At 36.8% G+C, this 23146-nt stretch overlaps 1 long non-coding RNA gene across 1 annotated transcript in view; it reads left to right on the forward strand.

Moving 5' to 3' along the window:
• Positions 1-405, forward strand: part of LOC133074046 (uncharacterized) — a 94708-nt gene extending 94303 nt beyond the window's left edge. The window contains exon 3 of the long non-coding RNA XR_009697080.1: positions 244-405. This is a non-coding gene — a long non-coding RNA (uncharacterized LOC133074046). The remainder of the gene's footprint in view (positions 1-243) is intronic.
• Positions 406-23146: the final 22741 nt, after the last annotated feature.

Consider the following 23146-nt stretch of genomic DNA (forward strand, 5'->3'; position numbering starts at 1 on the left):
AGTAAATAAAATATAGTGATTTATTGAGGGTATTTCCTCATAAATTCATTAATTCTGTATTTTTTTTAAATTCTGTATTTTGTTGTTATTCTGCTTTAGGTCATTGGTCTCTGAGGTATAGTTAGATAACAGTCACTTTAGATAAAAGCTAATCAGGTTGACCTCAATTTCCTGATGAGCACAAGTAATAAGAGAAACCCAAACCCTGTATATTGTAACCCTGCTTATTTAACTTCTATGCAGAGTACATCATGTGAAATGCCAGCCTGAATGAAGCACAAGCTGGAATCAAAGTTGCCGAGAGATCTATCAATAACCTCAGATACACAGATGACACCACCCTTATGGCAGGAAGTGAAGAGGAACTAAAGAGTCTTTTGATAAAAGTGAAAAAGGAGAGTGAAAAAGCTGGTTTAAAAGTCAACATTCGAAAAACTAATATCATAGCCTCTAGTCCCATCACTTCATGGCAAATAGATGGGGAAACAATGGAAACAGTGAAAGACTTTATTTTCTTGGGCTCCAAAATCACTGCAGATGGTGACTGCAGCTATGAAATTAAAAGACACTTTCTTCTTGGAAGAAAAGCTATGACCAACCTAAAAAGCATATTACAAAGTAGGAAAAGAAAAAAAAGGTAGAGACATCACTTTGCTGACAAAGGTCCATCAAGTCAAAGCTATGGTTTTTTCCAGTAGTCATGTATGGATGTGACAGTTGGACTATAAAGAAAGCTGAGCACCAAAGAATTGATGAGTTGGAACTGTGGTGTTGGAGAAGATTCTTGAGAGTCCCTTGGACTGCAAGGAGATCCAACCAGTCCATCCTAAAGGAGATCAGTCCTGGGTGTTCACTGGAAGGACTGATGCTGAAGCTGAAACTCCAATACTTTGGCCACTTGATGCGAAGAGCCAACTCATTGGAAAAGACCATGATACTGGGCATGATTGAGGGCAGGAGGAGAAGAGGACAAGAGGGGATGAATGGTTGGATGACATCACTGACTGGATGGGCATGAGTTTGAGCAAGCTCTGGGAGCTGGTGATGGACAGGGAAGCGTGGCATGCTGCAGTCCACAGGGTTGTCAAGTCGGGCACGACGGAGGGAATGAACTGAACTGAACTGAAAAACAGTATTAATATAATACATATTTTTAAATGGAAAAATCTATAAATTAGTATTTTTAAGCCTGATGAAGGTGAGTTAGCCAGATAAAAGAGAAAATTATTTTTTGTCCTGGGTCTGAAAATTCCTAGGGACACTAATAGCTCTACGGGAGTACTTAGCGCCCACCTCAAAACTTCTTTTTATTTATCATTTATTCCAGTTACAACAAGTGCTGGCTATTTAGTGCATGCATTTATCCACTGTTTTAGTATTTATTGCAGAATAATTATGTGTTTTTCTCTTACTTAGATACCTTCTGAGATACCCAGTATTTTCCCTCAGTTCAGTTCAGTTCCATCATTCAACCATGTCCAACTCTTTGCAACCCCATGGACTGCAGCATGCCAGCTTTCCCTATCCATCACCAACTCCCAGAGCTTGCCCAAACTCATGTCCATCCAGTCGGTGATGCCATCCAACCATCTCAGTTTCTGTTGTCCCCTTCTCCTCCTGCCTTCAATATTTCCCCCCATCAGTGTCTTTTCCAGTGAGTTGGCTCTTTGCATCAGGTGGCCAAAGTATTCGAGCTTCAGCTTCAGCATCAGTCCTTCCAATGAATATTCATGATTGATTTCCCTCAGGATTGACTGGTTTGATCTCTTGCAGTCCAAGACACTCTCAAGAGTCTTGTCCAACACCACAGTTTGAAAGCATCAGTTCTTCAGTGCTCAGCCTTCTTTATGGTTCAGCTCTCACATCCATACATGACTACTGCAAAAACCATAGCTTTGACTATACGAACCTTTGTTGGCAAAGTAAAGTCCTTGCTTTTTAATACACTGTCTAGGTTTGTCATAGCTTTTCTTCCAAGAAGCAAACATCTTTTAATTTCATGGTTACAGTCACCAACTGCAGTTATTTTGGAATACAAAATATTTTGTTTCCACTGTATCCCCATCTATTTGAACACAAAGAGTTATAGTAATAGCAATAAGTGATAATGACATATGTAAGATCTACATGCCCTATGCATGTAAAATCTTGTAAATATTGAATACATTGTAATGAACGTTTTATGTTCAAATGTCAAAATCCTATATACATTTAAAACTGAATTCTTGTAGTACCTCACTTCCCTCTTCTGCAAAAATAAGTGGCATAAATAGACCTAATTCATATAATCATGTTGATATTAAAATAAGATAATAAAAGTTCACATCACAGTACCTGTTCAAAACACATCAATTGTCATTAAAGATGTCTGTTAAATTAATTCCTATGAATGTTTTCTAGATGTAGTTTTTATTTATATGTTTTCTCCAGATTTTAATGTAAATTGTAAGTAAAATTCTTGTATATTAATCCCCCATATTCAATTATCTTCCATCATTACTTTAGGTAGAATACACACTTTGAAAATATACACCAACAATATCCTTATTTTCTTTATTGGCATGATAAAGAATGAAGAATATAGTTTTAAGAGGAAATAATATTGGAAAGATTTTTTTAAAGAATGATCCCTGTCCCCAGGAACGTAGTATTTTGTAATAAAAATGATGTTCAATAGAAGAGAGTTTTTTATTGACTCGGAGAGTAGTCTTGGGAAAGTTACTTCATTATAAACTTTATGCTGTTTAAGTGTTGCATTCAATATGCTATGCACTCAAGTGATGCTGTTAAAAGTGTTGCACTCAATATGCCAGTAAATTTGGAAAAATTAGCAGTGGTCACAGGACTGGAAAAGGTCAATTTTCATTCCAATCCCAAAGAAAGGCAATGCCAAAGAATGTTCAAAATATCACACAATTGCACCCATCTCACATGCTAGCAAAGTAATGCTCAGAATTCTCCAAGGCAGACTTGAATAGTACGTGAACTGGGAACTTCCATATGTTCAAGCTGGATTTAGAAAAGGCAGAGGAACAGAGATCAAATTGCCAACATCCGTTGGATCATCGAAAAAGCAAGAGAGTTCCAGAAAAACATTTTTTTCTGCTTTATTGACTATGCCAAAGCCTTTGACTGTGTGGATCACAACAAACTAAAAAATTCTTAAAGAGGTGGGAATACCAGACCACATGATCTGGCTCCTGAGAAATCTGTATGCAGGTCAAGAAGCAACAGTTAACTGGACATGGAACAACAGACTGGTTCCAATTTGGGAAAGAAGTACATCATAGCTCGAATCAAGATTAGTGGAAGAAATATCAATAACCTCAGATATGCAGTTGACACCACCCTTATGGCAGAAGGTGAAGAAGAACTAAAGAGCCTTTTGATGAAAGTGAAAGAGAAGAGTGAAAAAGGTGGTTTAAAACTCAACTTTCAGAAAACTGAGGTTTTTTTCTGAAAAATGAGGCTTCCGGTCCCATTACTTCATGGCAAATAGATGGGGAAACAATGGAAACAATGAGAAACTTTATTTTGGGGGGGTCTCCAAAATCACTGCGACTCAATAGACACGAGTTTGGGGAAATTCTGGGAGTTGGTGATGGACAGTGAGGCCTGGCCTGCTGCAGTTCATGGGGTTGCAAAGAGTCGGAACGACTGAGCAACTGAACTGAACTGAAAATCACTGCAGATGGTGACTACAGCCATGAAATTAAAAGACATTTTCTCCTTGGAAGAAAAGCTATGATCAACCTAGACAGCATATTAAAAAGCGGAGATATTACTTTACCAACAAAGATCTGTCTAGTCAAAGCTGTGGTTTTTCCAGTAGTCATGCATGAATGTGAGAGGTGGACTATAAACAAAGCTGACTGCCAAAGAATTGATGCTTTGAACTGTGATGTTGGAGAAGACTCTTGAGACTCCTGTAAATGGTAAGGAGATCAAACCAGTCAATCCTAAAGGAAATCAACCCTGAATATTCATTGGAAGGACTGATGTTGAAGCTTAAACTCTAATACTTTGGCCACCTGATGCGAAGAACCGATTCATTGGAAAAGGATCTGATACTGGGAATGATTGAGTGCTGGAGAAGGGGACGACAGAGGATGAAATGGTTGGATGACATCACTGACTATATGGATATGAGATTAAGCAAGCTCTGGGAGCTGGTGATGGACAGGAAAGCATGGCATGTGCAGTCCATGGGGTCACAAAGATCAGGTATGACTGAGAGACTGAACTGAAATGAAGTGAAGCCTTACTAGCTTCTTTAAAAATAAGAGGCAAATGGCTTAGATGGCCTTTAAGTGTTATGATTCTAAGAAACCTATAGTGTAAATGTGTGTGTGTGTGTGTGTTAGTCGCTCAGTCGTGTCTGACTCTTTGCGACTCCATGAACTGTAGCCCGTCAGGCTCCTCTGTCCATGGAGTTCTTCAGGCAAGAACACTGGAGTGGATTGCCATTTCCTTCTCCAGAGGGTCTTCGTGACCCAGGGATTGAACCCAGGTCTCCTGCATCGCAGGCAGATTCTTGACCATCTGCACTACAGGGACAATAGTGTAAATAGAATGGACAAATATATTATAAAAAAGTTAAAGAAAATTTGCCAAACAAAATAAGCAAGCATATTTAACTTAGAGAAACCAATGAGTTTAAGCTTAATTCTTCCTAAAGCTTTACTTTAAAAAAATGAAACTATGAATGGTCTTCTTTCTAAAAATAAATGTATGCATCCTGAAGATGAATTCTAATTTTGCAAAGCTCTGCTATCTCAGTTACTCTGGGTTCAAAGCCATGTTTTGGTTCTCCTTGAAGAATATAGTACTTTGGGATTTATCCCAGCTAATAATCAATGCAAGACCGTGTGGCAAAAACTCAACATAGATGATGAATGCTGATCGTATGGTATCTGCGGAATCTCACTAACCCTGGTTTAGCCACTAATAAATGAATGTTTGGGTAGTTTAATAGACAGGGGCTGAAAGCAAGTAGAGGAGATATCCTCAACAGATATCAGGAACGATAAATGCTAAAAACCTGGAAATGTTGCTGTTGATGGCTTGAGATAGTGTTTCAGCACAGTTAGTCCCAGAAACTGACAGCCAGATATCAAAGTGAGAAAGATCACTTTTAGATTTTTATGTAACTAGGGGAAAAAAGCCTTTGCACAAGAACTACAGACATACATAAGGGGTATGTTATGAGAAAGTCATTTTCAAAGTCTGCAGGGATTTGCAATTTTATGATAACTCTTAATGCATTTTTGTGATAGAGTTTATATACTAGAGATGACCCTAGCTGAACATTGCACTGAGATCAAAGTTCATAAATTATTTAACATTTCAGCTTAACTTCTTTGTCTCACTAAATCTCCTTTTTCAGATGAGCCTATTCTTTCTATAGTTTCATAGCCTAGGAAATGCCTAGCAAAGAAATCAATATGTGTTAAGCTCATATTGATAAAGTGTCATGTTTAAAAATGCTCTGAAATACATGTATATGCCTTTCTTTTCTAACAGTCTCATAGTGAAAACAAAACATATTATCATGTATTATAGGGGGAAAAGATACTGAAGCTCATTGATTTTAAATGATTTGATTGAGGTCAACAGTTCCTAAGTAATATAACTAGTACTTAAGTTCCATTTTCTTCTTTTTAAACTTAAATCTTCAATCATCATAACAGCCTGATTTCCCAGATTTCAGTGTGTGCGCTAACTTATATTCAGAAACCATAAATGTTTTCCTCTGTGTGACAAAACTAACAAAGAAGTGAAGGATAATGCAAACCTATGGCCACATAAAAGTCTGTCATATTATTATGGTGATGGGAGAGAGCCTATGGGGTATGTGTGTGTGTGTGCATGTGCACGCATGTGTGTGTGCAAGCTTGTACACTCAGTCACTAAGTGGTGTCTGACTGTGACCCCATGGACGGTAGCCCACCAGGTTCCTCTGTCCATGGGATAGTCCCAGCAAGAATACTGCAGTGGATAGCCATTTTCTCCTCCAGGGAATCTTCCTGACCTAGGGACTGAACCACCATCTCCTGCATTGGCAGGGAGATTCTTTACCACTAAACCACCTGGAAGCTCTCCTGAACGTCAGAGGGGTATCATTCTACTGAACAATTTAAATGGGAATTGAGTTTCTTTCTAGAGAGCCTGCTTAAAGAGATTTCTGGCTTAATTTACATCAGTTTCTTTGGATGTTAAAAACAGGTCATCGTAGAAGGGGAATATTTTAGGGGAGGGGTTGAGGGAAATTAAGTGTGAGGAAGTCTTGACAGCATGAGAAGAAATGTTCTTTCCATAAGAACAGCAAAAAACATAACAAATCAAATTGTATTCACTGGACTAAGAAATTAACTTCTGACATAGGAAAAAAGTTACATCTTTCTCCTGGATAGGTGTCCAGCCCTCTTTGTAATAAGGGTATAGCAATATGAAACTTCTTGTACTAATTGGAAAGGTTGACTTGGTTTTAGTTATATTTAACCTTTCACACGTTGACTCCCTGTAGTTTAAGTAAGGCTAAGATTAGAGGTTTAATTTTTTACAACACCTAAAATAACCTTGTAATAGTTGGGATAATCTAATTACACACACACACACACACACACACACACACACACACATATATAAAGCTAGTTCCTCTTGAGTGGTGGGTACCACAGGCTGTTTTCTCTGTTCTCTAGGAGTGTCACTGTTCGGAAAACTTCTTATATGTTTGGTTCTCTCGTAAAACAGCAAGTCTCTATAACAACTGTAGATAAGTAGTCTAGCGCACTTCCCAGGGGGCTCAGTAAAGAATCCGCCTGCCAGTGCAGCAGATGCAAGAGGTTCTGGTTCAATCCCTCGGTCAGGAAGATCCCCTGGAAGAGAAAATGGCAACCCACTCCAGTATTCTTGCCTGGGAAATCCCATGGACAGAGAAGCCTGGCCTGCTACAGTCCATGGGGTCACAAAGAGTCAGACACAACTGAGTGACTAAACATGCACACAAATCATTAGTACTAAAGAATAAAATCTGGAACAATCTACAAAACCCAGAGTTATGGGCCTGTCATTATTATCTCTAATGATATGCAGTATTACAAAAGATATCTCAGTTTGTCCTCATCACTTTTCCTTTTGATATATCTTCCCTTTACTTCCGTATTCCTTGCTGGATTTCCTGCTACCTCTCTGGAATCCTGAAGTCCTGCCTATGCCTGAATAGCCTTGGTACTTTTTATTCTTTCTCTGTCAGATCTATTACAGTGTTAGAACTGTAATTAACACTCTAATTATGAAATTCTTATGAAAATACTAACTTTATAGTCCCTATACAAACCTAAGTGACGTATTTTTCTTTCATTATAAACTCACAGTTAATAAAATTGCTGGTGAAATAATGTATGCTAATATTTTTATAGATATTCCTAAGTGAAACTGTAAGCAGTAAGGCAGTATTACACTTAAGTAGGGTATTGTCACCAAACCTCAATTCATAGTGAGATTTCATATATTAACTTATATTCCAAGCATCTCTTAAGTACACATCTCTTAAGTCTTGGGTAATCACCTATAAAGGTAATCCACCCTCCCTATAAAGCCAACCCTTCCCCCAGCCCCAAGTTGTCCATTAGAAAGCCCAGCTACAAGACCACCAGGCATGTAGCCAATTGGCTATAAGCCTTCAGGTTTCAGTACCAGAATGTTCCAAGATCCTCTCGAGGTTGTTTGGTAAAGTATACATTAAGATTACCTATAGTATTTGCCTTCTTTCCCTTAAAGAAATGTGTCATAAGAATAAATTAGATAATTTAGGAGAAGCACTTTGAGATCCTAGGAAGAAAATGTATGCTATTTATTCAGGTTATTGTGGGTTTTAGTATTATTAATAAATACTACATTGAAGTTGGCCTGAAGCTAAGGTCTGACACTTTATCTGCATTTGAATATAAAGCTTCTGCAAAATTGGTTGCAGTTTGTTTCCATACTACCAAGATCTGGTGGGTCACTCACTTTATGGATTTCCAAGTGGTGGAATATCTTTACTTTCTCTAATAAGTCTGTTTGTAATATAAACCATTTGCTTTGTAAATAAATGGCATTTTTCATAGTGACATGTTGTAATTTCCAATAGAGATATATGCTAAATTGATGAATTCATTAGAAGGCATATCATTAGGTGATGCTCATTTATTTTCAGGAGATGAATACTGCATGAATGCCTACATTTGTTTTTATTTTTGTACTGTGCAAAACAGTGGAGAAAACTCAACTAACCAAAGGGGAAACATAAGCGATTAAGAGCTTGCGAATTGGAGAAAGAGTTTTTACAGAAAAGATTATATTAATTTAAAAGCAATCTTCCCTCTTTTGTGCATATGTAGAAGGCAGATCATTTTCTGCTCTGAAGCATCCCTGAATTCCTGTTTCCTCAGATTAAGTCTCCTTCTTTCCCAACTGCCCAAGCCCTACCGAGAGACACTAGCCAAGGTTTCTCAACGTCAGAGCATAAATGCAGGCTCTAAATAGCAGGAGGTCTGAACCACTACTTTAGCCTCTTGACAGGCCAAAATTTTTCCCTTTAATCATCTCCTTTATTCTCATTTTATCACTTATATCTGACAGGGAACAGCCTGCCTCCCAGAACAAGAATGACCTTATTTATCCCTGAACAAGACCCTCCCAGTAACAGAATTTTCTTTTCAGGAACAAGTTAAAGATTCTGATTTTCTTTAGGCATTTCTGGATTAACATAAGATAGAAAGTTTTCCTCCATTCTTTTTCTTTTTCCTGTAAAGAAATAGATTGAGACCCATGAAGCGTCACCATGTGTTCCTTATTTGAAATGTTAATGCATTATCAAAAGAATTATAATCCATAAAATAATGTCTTCGGTAAAATTCATACAATAGAATAAAACATAAAAAAGGTTGTGATATAATCCTTATACAGGCATAAATCTCCTTGAATTCAAATGCGTATATCAAAAGATACTCCCTCAAATACTAGAAAATGATATGCATTATCTTTATGAATAGTTATAATGAGACTACCATTTTCCTGTCTGTATTCTAATAGCACTATCAATATAATGTATTCATATTATTAGAGTTGGAAATGCTAATTCAAACCTACATTGCTTTACCAGAAAATTTAAAAATTGATGCCAAATTCTGTTTTAAGAAAATGAACCCAAGTCCAGAGACATTTGTAGTTTATATTTCCAAATAGTTGGCAAAAAAGTATATATTTTGTTAAAAAGATAAGTACTTTAAAATTGTGTGGGTGATTTATTATTATAACCAATGGAATTTATTTCTTTTTATGCTTAAGATACTTTTTGGCAGAAAATTGCTCACCTAGGAAACCATCAATTCTCTTAGACCACTAGAATCTCTTATAGTACAAGGCTCCCCAGACTTTGGTATATTTTTAAATTTCTTCTAAATCAATGATTGTAGATAGATACCTATAGTACTGTTTCTGAACCCGAGATGAGTTGAATAGGAATAATAAGTTGAGGATCTCCTATATTTTCCTGATAAAAATAACCTCAATCTGCAGAGAAGGAATTTGAGAGTAATTTTTCCTCAGACCGTCTTTATAGTATGAATGACTCTATGTTGGGAGCAGAAGTTGCAGTAGCTACTGACCAATGCTCAAAATTTACAAATTCTTAAGATTCAGTGTTGAAGTTTAACTTGCCAGGCTCCTCTGTCCATGAGATTTCCCAGGCCAGAATACTGGAATGAGTTGCCATTTTCTTCTGCAGGGTATCTTCCCAACCCAGGGATCGAACCCACGTCTCCTGCATTGCAGGCATTGGCAGGCAGATTCTTTACCCCTGAACAACCAGGAAAGCCCTATATAGCAATGTTTCATCTATATGCACTTTGACCTAAATACAGAACATTTTTTTAAAAAATAAGAAACATATATTGAAAGAAATCTTCTATGATTATTACTGTTGTTGTTGTTCAGTTGCTAAATCCTGTCTGACTCTTTGTGACCCCATGGACAGTAGCCACCAGGCTCCTCTGTCCTCCACTGTCTCCTGGAGTTTGCTCAAATTCATGTCCATTGAGTCTGTGATGCTATCTACCTATCTCACCCTCTGCCACCCCCTTCTCCTTTTGTTTTCAATCTTTGCCAGCATCAGGGTCTTTTCCAATGAGTCAGCTCCACATATCATTTGGCCAAAGTACTGGAGCTTCAGCTTCAACAACAGTCCTTCCAATAAATATTCATCTCCTGTGATTATAGGGCCATTTTTATTACAATGTGGGCTCTCTCCTCAACAATCTTGGGAGTCACCTTCATATCTTTATGTATAAATGATGACTCTAGTGTATATAGCCTGTGGAACTAACGAGCTTGTCACTCTCGCCATGTGGACCCCAGGGTGCTTGTAGATGAAAGGAAGAATGGAAGAATGGATAAAAGTCATTATTTACACCATTTGGTTAAAAAAAATTAGAAGTTCATTGGTATAAAAACAAGTAGAAAACAACCACATATTTCATAAATTCAAGAGAATAAAATGTAAGTGAGAACTTGAGTAAAAGATGGTGCCCTTGAAGATAATGCATCATCCTGGCCAAGAAGGTAATCTAGATATAAATTGATAAGGAATAGGCTTCCCAGATGGCTCGGTGGTAAAGAATCTGCCTGCCAATGGAGGAGATGCAGTTTCGATCCCTGGGTTGGGAAGATCCCCTAGAGAAGGGAATGGCAACTCACTCTAGTATTCTTGCCTGGAAAACCCCATGGACAGAGGAGCCTGGTGGGCTATAGTCCATGGGGTCGCAAAAGAGCCAGACACAACTTCATGACAAAGCAACAATCCCAGAAAGAAAGAACATTAAGAAAGTGACAATTTAAGAAAGAAACATTATGTGCAGAGTGGATGGTGAAAATACCAGCTTGACTGTAACTGTGTGTGTATTTTAGAGAGTGACTGCTTATTCATCCTTGATAGAATAGGTTCAATTAGATCATGGCAAGTCTTGAAAGCTAGACAGAAAAGTTTGCACTTGATGTAGTGGCAATAGGGAATTGCAGATTATTAAACAGGAAACAATAGAAGTGCTTTTGGCAGATAAAAGCAGTGATAAGAATAGAAACTTTTGAGAAAGACGATTCTGGAAAAGCAAACAGATATCATGTATTAGAAAGATAACAGATGGGTTGATGGTGTGGAGAAATAATGGGCATATATCATGTCCAGGAGGGTTTTGTCACTGCTCAAAAACTAGTGAGCAGTGGAATAGAAAGAAAATTAAAAGCTTTTCTTTTCTCTTTGATTTGTTCAAAATTGAAGAACTCTTTAATGTGCTTATAGTAGGAATGAAAGGAACCCTTGAATAAAGTCTGATGGAAATGTTAAAGACAGAGGAATTCAGGACTGGGTTTCCTGAGACCATGGGAATTAATGAGTTTAGAATACTGATGGGAAAAAAAAAGAGAGAACTAAGTAAAAATAAAAAACTAGACTTAGGAACAATGCTCTTTAAGAGTCTATTAAATAGATATTTCTAGTTGTAATTATTACTGATTTTTAAATGATAACCCAGAGCACTAAAATATCGTGAGTTGCTTTCTAAATCTTTAATGATTAAGTTGCACTCAAATTAGATTTAGTGGATACTGATATATGCTAATTTTATGAATATAGGCAAGTTACATATATGCAAATTCTAGAGCAACCAGACTATATGAACATTGTAAACCTCCCTTTTATTTAATAAGAATGAATAAGAAGTTCACTTTTCATTGCTCATGCCAAATAAGCATTAGAAATTATGTAATTTATTAAGGTAATTCTGAAGTATTTTCTTAAATTTTCTTTGTTGTAAAAGCAATCTTTGAAACCTTAACTTGTGAAAATATTTTGGTCTTACATACTTGGGAGAATATCTTCTTTTGTAACAAACTTTAAAATGTAAAAAAAAAAACAAAAAAACAAAAAAAACCTTACTTAATGGGCCTGAAAAGACAATTCACAATACCACTGGCTTATATTCTGAGTTCCATTATAGTTTATGCAATTAAAGCCATGTCATTATTAATGCTAATAACTAAATGCATTTTTTTTAGGAACAGGGCAGACTATTGTCAGATTTATTTGTTATGTTAAATAACTTTAAGAGAAACAATCACTTATTAATGAAAAAGGAATGCTTGTCTAAAACCTGCTTCCTATGAGAAAAATGTGGTATGTGCAATTTAAATATCTGTAATATATAAATATAATTTATCTGAATAGTTGAGAGGCTTTTGTTTAATTAGACAAGCTTAATTGTTAACAAGTATGAACAGGAGTCTAATTAATGAATTGCTGACATTCCACTTTTGCAGTTTTTTATGACTTGTTTTTGAGTTTTACCTAAACAAAAATTAGAAGTCAGGTTTAGGAGGGGTAACAATGATCATTTCAGTATGAGGACAACTGAATTAACATCTATGACTTTGTCAGTGCTTACTTTATGCCAAATATCATAGTAAGTTCTTTATATACAGTATTTGATTTCTTCAAAACTTATGAGAGGTATGTAATATTTTACTCATTTAAATTGAGAAATATAACTTTAGAAAGTTTAATAAATGCTTGCACAGTTACTAAAGGTCAGAGCCAGTTTTAAATCCAGGTGTGAATGATTTTCATAAACATGATTTTAACCAATTTTCTGTATTTTCTTTTGATATCTGGTTCAGAATGATGAAATGAATTACTTGAAGGGGTACTATGAGTGGTCAGCTGATGTTTGTAACCTGGGATAAAACAAAACAAACAGGAATGTGAAAATCATATGTGTTAATCAGTTGTGGCAACTCTTTGCAACCCATGAACTGAAGCCAACAAGGCTCCTCTGTCCATGGGATTCTCCAGACAAGAATACTGGAGTAGGCTCTCATGCCCTTCTCCAGGAGATCTTCCTGATCCAGGGATTGAACCTGCATTACAGACAGATTCTTTACCATCTGAGCCACCAGGGAAGCCTAAAACTATATAGAAGCATGAAAATTTAAAGCTGGGAGCAAAATTTTGAGTTCATTTATTTTAATTTAATTTTAATTGAAGGATAATTACTTTATAATATTGTAATGGTTTCTGCCACATATCAACACAAATCAGCCATAGGCATACGCATGTCCCCTCCCTCTTAATTCTCTCTCTCACTTGATTTCCCATCCCTTCCCTCTAGGTTGTCACAGAACACCAGCTTTGGGTTCCATGCATCATACAGCAAATTCCCACTGGCTACCTATTTTACATATGGTAATGTATATGTTGAGTTTATATAGTCCAAACCCCTGAGAAAACTCAGGCTCATAATGGTCAAATAGTGATACAGGCAGATCATGATTTTGTCACTTATTGTTCAGTCATTAAATCATGTCCAACCCTTTGCAACCCCATGGACCCCTGCACCCTATCTCTTGGAGTTTTCTGATTCCTGTCCATTGAATCAGTGATGCTATCTAACCATCTCATTCTCTGTCACCCCTTTCTCCTTTTGCCTTCAACCTTTTCGAGCATCAGGGTCTTTACAATGAGTTGGCTCTTCGCATCAGGTAACCAAAAGTTTTGGAGCTTCAGCTTCAGCAACAGTCATTCCAATGAATATTCAGGGATGATTTCCTTAGGGTTGACTGATTTGATCTCCTTGCAGTCCAAGGGACTCTCGAGACCTTCTCCAGCACCACAATTCGAAAGCATCAGTTCTTCAGTGTTCAGCATTCTTTATGGCCCAACTCTCACATCCGTAAATGATTGCTGGAAAAACCAAAGCTTTGACTATATAGACATTTTTTTGGAAGAGTGATGTGTCTGCTTTTTAATACACTGTCTAGGTTTGTCATGGCTTTTTACTATGGAGCAAGCATCTTTCAATTTCATGGCTGCAATAACCATCCACAGTGATTTTGGAAACCAAGAAAACAAAATCTGTTACTGCTTCCACTTTTCCCCCTTCTATTTGCCATAAAGTGGTGTGACCAGATGCCATGATCTTAGTACTTTTGAATGTTGAGTTTTGTGCCAGTTTTTTTGCTCTCTTCTTTCACTCTCATCAAGAGTCTTTTTAGTTCCTCTTCGATTGCTGCATTTAGAATGGTATCATGTGCATATCTGAGGATGTTGATATTTCTCCTGGCAATCTTGATTCCAGTTTGTGACTCATTCAGCCTGGCATTTCATATGATTTATTCTGCATAGAATTTAAATAAGCAGGGTGACAATATATAGCCTTGTTGTACTCCTTTCCCAATTTTGAACCAGTGAGTTATTCCTTGTCCTGTTATAACTGTTGCTTCTTGATCCACATACAGGTTTCTCAGGAGACAGATTGGGTGGTCTGGTATGCCCATCTCTTTAGGAATTTTCCACAGATTATTGTAACATGCAAGTCATATCAAGCAGCATTTATTTATCTATTTTTTAAATTTACCTTTTAATTGGAGGAAAATTGCTTTACAATGTTTTGTCGGTTACTGCCATCCTGCATTTAATTCATCAGCTGATTTTATCATCTAACTCTGTGTCTAAAATGTCATGAAACAAATCTCTTATTGCATTAAAGAGCTAATGGAGAAGGGGAGATTATGTTTGAGAGCACAGATTTTGAGTTTTGAGAATCTGTTCATCAAGTCCTTCTCCATAGTTTTCAAAGAAAAAAAGTTGTTGTGGTAGTAATTAGGAAAAATCTAACTAGAAATTTAGAAAGCATTGGGCATCCAACCTTGTATTTGATATTTCCACATTTATTATCTCATTTAATCCTCACAACCGCATTTAGAACTGTTAGCATATATGGTGCAATTCAGTTCAGTTCAGTCACTCAGTCGTGTCTGACTCTGTGACCCCATGAACTGCAGCACGCCAGGCCTCCCTGTTACATAGGGCTAATATTAAACCTTGTCGACAAGCATATTAATTTTAGAATTATCTATTGATTACATATTAACCGTTAGAAATTAATTATTATATCTTAATGGTAGTTTGGTGTGAATAGTTGTGCTTTGGCAAACTGAACTGATTTTAGTTAAATGTGTCTTGGATTATCTAAGTATTTGTTAGACCATAGTGTGTTTTTATATTAGTACACACATCACACTCTAATTTACAGGTGATGTTTGGGAGTTTCAGGGACAATTTTGATTACACATTATTTTTCCATGGTGATTTTATAACTTGATTAATCTCTAACTTAACTATGTACAGTTACTAGAAAATATATTGAATAAATGTATAAATGAGCCAGAACCAAAGTTTCTAGAACATTGTTCCTGCCATTGTAGTCTTCAGAAACCAGCATCATAATTACCTGAGCTGTTGCTAGAAATGCAGATCCCTGGGTCCATCTGAATTAGAATCTCTGAGGGCTTGAGCCATGGATGTACACGTTTAACAAACCTGTGGGTAGTTTCTACACACACTGAAGTTTAAAAGCTTTTTTCTATATTCTCAATCTCAAACTTTCCCACAGTGTCACTGAAGGGTTAAATCAGCAGCTCTAAGGTTTTCTTTTTTATTTCTGTGTTAATATAGAGTGGGAGATCCCATCTCATATGAATATGGAAGGAACTTGTCTTGAGAAGAAAAGTTCTCATTAAGGGAAAGAATTATCTTCTCATTTCTTTGAAGCGTGTATGTATCTACTTATTTGCGCAGAAGTCTCTGTGTGTCAAATAGAGAGAAAAACACTTCCTTCATTGTCACATGAAGAAAGCATTTATACAAATTAGTAAATAACTTCAAGAAGAGATGCCACATTTGTCTGCCTTTTGTACTTATTTTTGTTTCTCCTATCTACACAATCCGTCTTGGTGAATAATGGATGTCCTGTATTCTTTTGTAATGCAGTCTTTGAATTGAAGTCATGGCAATCATCTTAAAAGGTCATCTTGTCCTTCTCTTGACCTCGAAGCCTCAAACATTTAAAATTCTATTTTTTTTTTATTTTTTATTTTATTTATTTATTTTTTTATTAGTTGGAGGCTAATTACTTCACAACATTTCAGTGGGTTTTATCATACATTGATATGAATCAGCCATAGATTTACACGTATTCCCTTTTTAAAAAATTTCCACAATTACAAAGTTCTGAAATCTCTTAGAAGTTGATTTAATGTCCAACAGCCCTCCCTTTATCAAAAACTTCTTTCTTTCTTTCCTTGTTTTGGTATTAAAATTCATTTTTGTCTGTTTTGTTTTCAACAAAAATGAAAAGAGCTGATCACCACAATCTGTGAAATAGCTCTTCAGTGAAGACTGTTAATAAGGGCCTTTCAGCCAGCTCTTCTCTAAACTAAATAATGTAAATCTTTCTTACCTTTCTTGGGATTCCCATTTTTCTAACCCTTCAGTTATTTTTCTTCCTTTATCCTGAATTCTCTTCATTCTTCTTAAGTTCCAAGGTGTGCAACTAGACACAGTAGGATCTCACCACGGCTGAATATAATAGGAGGATTACCTTGCTGCTCTTATTTATTCTACTTCTATTTAAGCATCCCATAGAACTCTGAGAGGGGCAGATAAGATGTAAATGAATGTCCCATGATGCTCATGGTTTTGAATGATTTCATAACACTTTTCATAAAGATATGGATGTTATTCCAAGAGCTTGGGTAGTTTGTGTCATAGGTAATTACTTTCTGCCTATCGGTAGTGTTTTAAGTTTCAGTTAGATGAATTATTCTTCACTTCCACTCCTAAAGCCATTATCATAAAAAGTGGTTTGAGCAGAAAAGAACAACTCTGCATTTTAACAGAGGGAAAAGGACCACTTTATATCCATCCTGTAAAGAGTTTAGCATTCTTTACTGGTATGAAATGATGTAGAGTTCTGCTTTCCCAGCCTAATACATACAGCCCAACATGTTCTTTATGTTTTCTTTTACATTATTATATTAATAAATAAATATAATATTACATTCTATTTATATTATTATCTTGCTTAGCTATCCTAAATCTTAACAGAAATATCTATCTTTATTTACCAATTTTAGTGAAAGTCTAAATAAAAACTAGTTTAAACTAGAATATGAAATTGACAAAGCTGTAAATTGGATCTACACTTGTTTCATCAATGGAACTAAAAATGCAGAAAATTTACTTTCGTTTTTGCTTGTTTTTTGTTATCTTGTTCCATATTGGAAATGGCCAATAAAATTATTTATTCATTGTTACATAAAAATATATTGAATACTTATGTCAATGTGTGCAATCAGTTTAACTGTTGTCAGAGAAAATCTTAAACAGATTAGCACAGAGTGGTTTTCCATGTGTTCTCTTATTTTGTACTGAAATAGGCTCTTTTTCAATCTTATTATTCTTTTTTTAAAGATGTCTTCAGTGTTATCTCATTCATTTAAACTCCAAGGCTTTCTTCTTTGCATTCCCTCCCATTCAACTCTGAAATTCCAGGTTTTTGTTGTAACTCCCTTGGCTCTGCATGTAATCCAGAGACTTCCGGAGGTACAGAGTTTTTGTTGTACATAAGGATAATATCACTAGCACATCCTTATCTCATTTCTCAACTCTTTACCCTCCTTTCTACTCAGCTACATTCTTCCCATGCTCAAGGGGGCTTATGGGAATTTAGGGAAGTTTTACAAAGACATTGAATATTTGAGTTGTTATCTTCAAAACACAAATGTCATCTTGCCATACCCTACCTTTAATAGAAACTATTGCTTGTAGGATAAAATCTATTTCTTTTGTGTGCACTTTTTAATTTGACATCATGTTAAGCCAAAATATCCTCCGTTTTAGTCTTCCTGTCTTCCTCCACACACACTCCTAATCTGCTATTTTCCAGTTTATGCCCGTTGTCTGCCTTTTGCTCTTTAATGTATTCTGGTATGAATGACAATTCTGTAATCATCCTTCTATTCAGTTGGAGCTTATACATTTAATGCCTCTGCAAAGCTTCTCTAAGTTTCCAATAGCAGAACACTGTTTCTTTCTTTATGCTCCTATGGGAGTTAAAAAAATTAAATGCTTGCTACAACACTGAACACTTTTATTAACATTTTATTTAATAATATGTTCTTTACTCTAAAGAATATGCTTTTAGGTGCCAGAACTATATATTCATTCATTTATTTATTAAATAAATATTTTATTAAGACATGCTAGAAGGCAGGCACTGTTGTGCGAAAGAATGCTGATGAAGAAAAGTAACAAAGACCAGGTTTTCATGTTCCTTTTATTATTTCTATGTTTCTTTTTATTTATTTATTTTTGTATCTCCCTTCCTTCTTTCCTTCCTTCCTTTCTTTATTTTAGAGGAAGAGCCAGCAGATAAATGGACAAATAAGTTAGTTTCAGATTGTGATAAAAGATAAAATAGAATAATGTAATAAAAGGAGAGTTAACATTTGGTCTAACCTGGGCTGGAAGAAGCACAAGCTGGAATCAAGATTGCTGGGAGAAATATCAATAACCTCAGATATGCAGCTGACACCAACCTTATGGCAGAAAGTGAAGATGAACTAAAAAGCATCTTGATGAAGGTGGAAGAGGAGAGTGAAAAAGTTGGCTTAAAGCTTAATATTCAGAAAACTAAGATCATGGTATCTGGTCCTATCACTTCATGGAAAATAGATGGGGAGACAGTGGAAACAATGTCAGACTTTATTTTGGGGGGCTCCAAAATCACTGCAGATTATGATTGCAGCCATGAAATTAAAAGATCCTTACTCCTTGGAAGGAAAGTTATGACCAATCTAGACAGCATATTAAAAAGCAGAGACATTGCTTTGCCAACAAAGGTCCATCTGGTCAAGGTTATGGTTTTTCCAGTGCTCAGGTGTGGATGTGAGAGTTGGACTGTGAGGAAAGCTGAGCACCGAAAAATTGATGATTTTAAACTATGGTGTTGGAGAAGACTCTTGAGAGTCCCTTGAACTGCAAGGAGATCCAACCAGTCCATCCTAAAGGAGATCAGTCCTGGGTGTTCACTGGAAGGACTGATGCTGAAGCTGAAACTCCAATACTTTGGCCAGCTCATGTGAAGAGTTGACTCATTGGAAAAGACCCTGATGCTGGGAGGGATTGGGGGCAGAAGGAGAAGGGGAAGACAGAAGGATGAGATGGCTGGATGACTTCACCAACTCAATGGGCATGAGTTTGAGTAAACTCTGGGAGTTGGTGATGGACAGAGAGGCCTGGCGTGCTGCGATTCACGGGGTCACAAAGAGTCAGACATGACTGAGTGACTTAACTGAACTGAACTGAAAGAAACTTTTCAGAACAAGCATATCTGAGGATGTGATCCTTAAGCTGGAAACTGAGTGGTAAGACTATGTTAGTGCCATGAAGATCTAGAAGAACAGAGTTTTAGACAGATGAGAAGTCAAAAACAATAAGAATGAGCTTGGTGGTTCGAGGAATTGAGAAAAGGCTTGTTGTTACTAGAAGGTGTACAGAAAGGTGAAAGAGCGTTGTCAGATAATATGGGAGAAATAGTCAAGAACTGTATGAATTATGCTATTAATAGAGGTTCTTCAGTAAATGTTTTTCTTTAATGATTAGTAATTATAATTGATATCAATTTAATGTTGCAATGGTATAATAAAGGCAATGGATGACAAGAAATGGATTAGTAGATTTAGATCTGTACTTTTAAAATATTGCAAGCCTATGATTGTCCAAGCACTATCATATATATGAAGTATAATAAAATATTCACACCACAGTAGCGTGCTTTTCACACCATAAATATGAAAAATGTGTATGAGGCTATCAAAAAAATGTTACTGTAGATAGTCATGGGGGTTTCCCAGGTAGCACTACTGATAAAAATGTGGGTTCAATCCCTGACTCAGAAAGACCCACTGGAGGAGGAAATGGCAACCCACATCAGTATTCTTAATGAGAGAATCCCATGGACAGAGGAGCCTGGTAGACTATAGTCCATGGAGTTGGAAAGAGTCAGACACAACTGACTTCTAAGCACATAGGCAGTCATGCAGTCTCTCTTTATCTGCATTATGAAATAGTGTGTAAGTTCAGTTCAGTTCAGTCGCTCAGTGATGTCTGACTCTTTGCGACCCCATGAACTGCAGCACGCCAGGTCTCCCTGTCCATCACCAATTCCTGGAGTCTACCCAAACCCATGTCCATTGAGTTGTCGATGCCATCCAACCATCTCATGTCTGTTGTCCTCTTCTCCTCCTGCCCTCAATCTTTCCCAACATAAGGGTATTTTCAAATGAGTCAGCTCTTCACATCAGGTGGTCAAAGGATTGGAGTTTCAGCTTCAACATCAATCCTTCCAATGAACACCCAGGACTGATCTCCTTTAGGATGGACTGGTTGGATCTCCTTGCTGTCCAAGGGACTCTCAAGAGTCTTCTCCAACACCACAGTTCAAAAGCATCAATTCTTTGGTGCTGAGCTTTCTTTATAGTCCAACTCTCACATCCATACATGACTACTGGAAAGACCATAGCTTTGACCAGACAGACCTTTGTTGGCAAAGTAATGCCTCTGCTTTTTAATATGCTGTCTAGGTTGGTCATAGCTTTCCTTCCAAGGAGTAAGTGACTCTTAATTTCATGGCTGCAATCACTATCTGCAGTGATTTCGGAGCCCAGAAAAATAAAGTCAGCCACTGTTTCCCCATCTATTCGCCATGAATTGATGGAACTGGATGCCATGATCTTAGTTTCCTGAATGTTGAGCTTTAAGCCAACCTTTTCACTCTCTTCTTTCACTTTCATTGAGAGGTTCTTTAGTTCTTCTTCACTTTCTGCCTTAAGGGTGTTGTCATCTGCATATCTGAGGTTATTGATATTTCTCCCAGCAATCTTGATTCCAGCTTGTGCTTCTTCCAGCCCAGCGTTTCTCATGATGTACTCTGCATATAAGTTAAATAAGCAGGGTGACAATATACAGCCTTGATGTACTCCTTTCCCTATTTGGAACCAGTCTGTTATTCCATGTCCAGTTCTAACTGTTGCTTCTTGACCTGCATACAGGTTTCTCAAGAGGCAGGTCAGGTGGTCTGGTATGCCCATCTCTTTCAGAATTTTCCACAGTTTATTGTGATCCACACAGTCGATGGCTTTGGCATAGTCAATAAAGCAGAAATAGATGTTTTTCTGGAACTCTCTTGCTTTTTTGATGATCCAGCGGATGTTGGCAATTTGATCTCTGGTTCCTCTGCCTTTTTAAAACCAGCTTGAACATCTGGAATTTCACGGCTTATGTATTGCTGGAGCCTGACTTGGAGAATTTTGAGCATTACTTTTCGAGCGTGTGAGATGAGTGCAATTGTGCGATAGTTTGAGCATTCTTTGGCATTGCCTTTCTTTAGGATTGGAATGAAAACTGACCTTTCCAGTTTGTGGCCACTGCTTAGTTTTCCAAATTTGCTGGCATATTGAGTGCAGCACTTTCACAGCATCATCTTTCAGGATTTGAAATAGTTCAACTGGAATTTCATCACCTCCAGTAGCTTTGTTCATACTGATGCTTCCTAAGGGGCACTTGACTTCACATTCCAGGATGTCTGGCTCTAGGTGAGTGTGAGTGATCACACCATCATGATTACCTGGGTCATGAAGATCTTTTCTATACAGTTCTTCTGTGTTCTTGCCACCTCTTCTTAATATCTTCTGCTTCTATTAGGTCCACACCATTTCTCTCCTTTATTGAGTCCATCTTTGCATGAAATATCCCCTTGGTATCTCTATTTCTTGAAGAGATCTCTAGTCTTTCCCATTCTATTGTTTTCCTCTATTTCTTTTCATTGATTGCTGCGGAAGGCTTTCTTGTCTCTCCTTGCTATGCTTTTGAACTCTTCATTCAAATGCATATATCTTTCCTTTTTTCCTTTGCTTTTCACTTCTCTTCTTTTCACAGCTATTTATAAGATCTCCTCAGACAGTCATTTTGCTTTTTTGCATTTCTTTTTCTTGGGGATGGTCTTGGTCCCTGTCTCCTGTACAATGTCACGAACCTCCATCCATAGTTCATCAGGCACTCTGTCTGTCAGATCTGGTCCCTTAAATCTATTTCTCACTTCCACTGTATAATCATAAGGGATTTATTTAGGTCATACCTGAATGGTTTAGTGGGTTTCCCCACTTTTGTCAATTTAAGTCTGAATTTGGCAATAATAGTATGTAAAGAAATAATAAAATAAATTTTTATGTTGAAGGAAGAGATACATTAAAATGAACAAAGAAGTTGAGCAATTTGTGAATATCAATCTTTGTATAGATATATCCAGAATACTTTGGACTATAATCTCTTAAAGAATATGAACTATTTTTGTTTTATCAATCTTTGTATGATATTTAATTAGTATCTTTTACACAGATGTTCAGTTAAAATATATATTCCAATTATACTTTAAAAGTTCACTTGAAAACTGAAACTGTTACTCACTCAGTTTTGTCCGACTCTTTGCAACCCCATGAGCCCGCCAGGCTCCTCTGTCCATGGAATTTCCCAGGCAAGAATAATGGAGTGGGTTGCCCTTTCCTTCTCTAGGGTACCTTCCTGAGCCTGGGATTTGAACCTGGGTCTCCTGCATTGCAGGCAGATTCTTTACTATCTGAGCCACCAGGGAAACCTCTAAAAGTTCACTTATAATTCCTTAAACAATTAAGATAATTGTTAAAAACCTCAAAGATTGAAGTATAACTTTTTGTTCATTAGTCTCTTCATAGCGATTTTAAATAATTTTACGTTTTTAAATAAAACGTGTTTGTATCAACTCCAAATGATTTTGTATACTAAATTCTTTTCATTTCTAGAAGTGGTCATTGAGAGTGGGTTGTAATAATTACCTCTTCACTGGTGGTTCAAATGGTAAAGAATGTGCCTGAAATGCAGTAGACCTGGGTTTGATCCCTGGATTGGGAAGATCCCCTGGAGAAGGCAAAGGCTACCCACTCCCGTATGCTTGCATGTAGAATTCTATTGACAGAGGAGCCTGGTGGGCCACAGTCCATGTGGCCAAGAGTCCAGACATGACTGAGCCTCTAACATTTGTGTTTTTTCTTCACTATCATACTTATCAACCAAAAAACACAAAATAATATTCTAAAGACAAAGAAAAACTCAACGTTGCAGGATTATTTTCTCTCATGAAGTATCATGCAGATGGTTGAAATCACTGTGGTTCTT

The sequence above is a fragment of the Dama dama genome, chromosome 19, assembly GCF_033118175.1.
Source record: "Dama dama isolate Ldn47 chromosome 19, ASM3311817v1, whole genome shotgun sequence".
In the NCBI taxonomy this organism is placed as follows: domain Eukaryota; kingdom Metazoa; phylum Chordata; class Mammalia; order Artiodactyla; family Cervidae; genus Dama; species Dama dama.